General features: G+C 46.9%; 1 pseudogene; it reads left to right on the top strand.

The window, feature by feature from the left end:
- The first annotated feature begins 2,521 nt into the window (after window positions 1–2,521).
- LOC129498357 (galectin-related protein-like) lies at window positions 2,522–3,383 on the top strand (annotated as a pseudogene).
- Window positions 3,384–3,670: the final 287 nt, after the last annotated feature.

Below are 3,670 nucleotides of genomic sequence, written 5' to 3'. Positions count from 1 at the left end.
TTGGGAACTTGGCTGTCAAAGGTGGTGAGCCTGGGTTTGTATTCACTGGCCAGTGAAACCTGGTGCTCCAGTTAGAGCAGTGATAAATGATAATAAGGACTGTCTAGCACTGTCTGCTGAGTCCTGCCTGTGTTCCAAGTCCATCCCATGCGTTCTCCTGCCAAGGCTGAACAACAGAACGAAAGCTCAGGGTTGAGGCAGGGAGTGAAGCCACATTGTGAAAGTATCGCCCTATCCTGGGGCCCTGGCTGTCGGAGAGGACCCCAGCCAGTCCTCCACTGCCTGAAAGCAGACCTGGCACCCTCACGGGTCCTGTACCCTCCTGCCTAATGGGCTGCAGAGCTGGGGCTGGCGGGCCTATTCTGGCAGTTGAAGGATGCACGTGCCTCATAGGCAGAGTCACTCACATTGTCGCTCCTCCCAAGCCGACGGGTGGCCAAGGCATAGGCCCTCTCATGGGACACTTGACTCTGGGACTGGTCACCCATTACATTGAGGTCTACTAGGCAAGGATGGTATCCCAGGCCCTCTTTCTGGCCCAGAAGCTCCTCTTCCTCCCACAACCACCAACAGGGCAAGGCCAGAGGTAGTAGCAACAGGTATGTGTGGAGGGACCAGTGTAGGTGGGAGCAGGCTCTCGCAGAGGAAGAAGGCCCACTCTGCTCTACAACTCATCCTTCATACCAGCTAGAGTGATTTCACCTTCTGACTCCCAAGCTCAAGCCATACTGCTTCAAACAGTAGACAGGAATTAGTGGCTTGGATAACCAAAAGGTCTAGGCCAGAGAGAATGTCCACAGGACTTTGATCCCTAGGCCCTTCTCTGTTTTCCAGCATTTCTTTTCACATGTGGCCATCCCTGCCACTCACATTTTGAATAGAATAATTGAAAGGGAAAACCCCTTCCCTATCTCCCAGCATTGCACGTATCTATCCAACAGCATTAGCTAGAGCTGGATCCATGCATCCCTCTTTTGTGTATATACCTACTCTTTTCTGTCTCCAGACTTTTTGTCTGATTCTCAAAAGAATCCAAGACCCCAAGGAGGCTACAAACCATTGCCCAAGGTGAAAAAAAAAATTAGTTCATCATAATTGTCCTTAATTCTAAACGCTGAACAAATGTTCAAAATCTGTTTATAATTGTAAGAACTTGGATGTGGCAAGAGTTCACTCCTAGGGAGCCCAGAGAAATTCTCAGAGCACAGAAAAGGCAAGAACAGGGGGCAGTGGAGCTGAGGGAAAACAGCTGAACACATGACCAAGTAGACTTATTCCTCTTGGGCCTCGGCTAGCTTTGAATGTGAGCAAATGCTTAAAGAGGAAAGATTCAAAATAGTTATCAGAGCTCATTTATTATTTGTGCTACTTACAATACATAATTATTTGTTTCATCAGGAACATTGTAGGGACAGGATAATTCACAACTTACCTTTCTTGTCATGTTTCTGAAACCCTAAATTGAAACTCCCCCTGAAATACAAATTAAAGTCACAATGAGATACCCCTATACATCTGAGTATCTAAAATTAGAGAGACAGGGGCAGCCCAGGTGGCTCAGCGGTTTTAGCGCCACCTTCGTACCAGGGCCCGGTCCTGGAGACCCAGGATCGAGTCCCACGTCAGGCTCCCTGCGTGGAGCCTGCTTCTCCCTCTGCCTGTGTCTCTGCCTCTCTCTCTCTCTCTCTCTCTCTCTCTCTCTGTGTCTCTCATGAATAAATAAATAAAATATTTTTTTAAAAAGTAAAATAAAATTAGAGAGACAGGATATACCAAATGCTATACCAAAGGGAGGCCATGGAGCAACCCAGACTCTCTATGTTGCTGGCAGGGATGGAAAATGAAACAACCACTTTGGAAAACATTTGGAGGTTTCCTCAAAAATTAAACATTACACTTAACCATCTATCCAGTCATTTCACTCCCAGGTATATACATGGGAGAAATGAAAGCACATGTCTCTACAAAGACTTGTACACAAATATTCACAGCAGCTTAATTTGTGATAGCTAAAAACTGGAAGCAATCCAGATGTCTACCAGCAGATGAAATAATACTATTCTGCAATGGAAGGGAGGGACCGATACACATAACTGCATGAATGAATCTCAGGATGATAATGATGAGTGAAACAAGTCAGACAGAAAAAGAGTATATACCGCATACTTTCATTTATATAAAATTTTAGAAAATCCTAGCTTCTCTATAGTAACAGAAAGCAGACCCATGATTGTCTTGGCGCAGGGGGGAGAGGGAAAATAAGAAAGGTCCACAAGGAAACCTAGAGGGTCATGGATACATTCATTATCTTGATAGTGGTGATGCCATCACAAGTACGGCCAGATATCAAACTCGGCAAGCAGGAGCGCGCTCGCAGCCAGCCTCGACCCCGCCCACCGGCGGGCGCGGGACCGCCTCATCCCCGCCAGGGCTCTGCGTCCCACTGCCACCGCCGGCCCCCAGCTCCTCCTGGCGGCTCTCCCTCCCTGCACCTCCGCGCCTCGCAGTGCAGTGTGACAGGATGGCCTGAGCTGTGCCCCACCGCCACGCAGTGGTGAAACTAGGTGATGGGCATTTAAACAACTCCTTGGACTCTGCAGTAAGGCACTGTGGTACTTCCCATTTTGTGAGCACATTAAAAGTGGCATGAGACCCGGCAAGAAGGTGTTGGTAGTGGGCATCGTGGTCCTCAGGCCTCAGAGCTTTGCCATCAGATTGACCTGTGGGGACTCTGAAGACCCTTTTGCCAATGTGACAAATTTTTTTTTAGATTTATTTATTTATTTATTCATGAGAAACACACACACAGAGAGAGGCAGAGACACAGGCAGAGGGAGAAGCAGGCTCCATGCAAGGAGCCCGATGTGGGACTGGATTCCGGGTCTCCAGGATCACGCCCTGGGCTGAAGGTGGCTCTAAACCGCTGAGCCACCCGGGCTGCCTGAATGTGACAATTTTTTTTTAAAGATTTATTCATTCATGAGAGACTCACAGAGAGGCAGAGACACAGGCAGTGGGAGAAGCAGGCTCCCTGCGGAGACCCTGATGTGGGACTCAGATTCCAGGATCCCAGGATCAGGCCCTGAGATGCTCAACCACTGAGCCACCCAGGCATTCCCAATGTGACAACTAAACACAAAACTGTGTTCATAGACCAGTAACTACTCAGAAAGTCTTGTATATCTGAGGAACAGTCAGCCATCCCTTACTTTCCACTCATCCCAGACCAGCTATTCAGGGTGGAAATTCTTCGTGAACACCCATGTTTCAGAGTGTTTGTGGATGGGCACCAACTTTTTTATTTTTACCACCGCATTCAAGCATCATCTGCAGTTGAGGCCATAAAGATAAACAGGGACTTCTAGATCACTAAACTTGGCTGATATCATTTAAACCACCTTTGTTTCAGATAGGATGAGGTGCCACAACTATCTGCCTGTTGGTCTGGAAGAAATGTCCTTGCAAGATCTGGAGACTTAAAAAGAAAATAAAAACAAAAAACAAGTTTCACTGTCTTTCTGTGCAGTTTAAACCCAAAATGACAACTTCAAATTGTGGTTTGCCCTTAGGAAACTGTCAGAACAAAGACACTGAGCCATTATTTCCAGAACAAAGTGGTACATTTATGCTAGATTTTATTCCGACTAAACTAAAAAGAAAAAAAAAACCT

The sequence above is a fragment of the Nyctereutes procyonoides genome, unplaced genomic scaffold (assembly GCF_905146905.1).
Source record: "Nyctereutes procyonoides isolate TBG_1078 unplaced genomic scaffold, NYPRO_anot_genome, whole genome shotgun sequence".
In the NCBI taxonomy this organism is placed as follows: Eukaryota; Metazoa; Chordata; class Mammalia; order Carnivora; family Canidae; genus Nyctereutes; species Nyctereutes procyonoides.
This window is presented reverse-complemented; position numbering and strand designations above follow the sequence as displayed.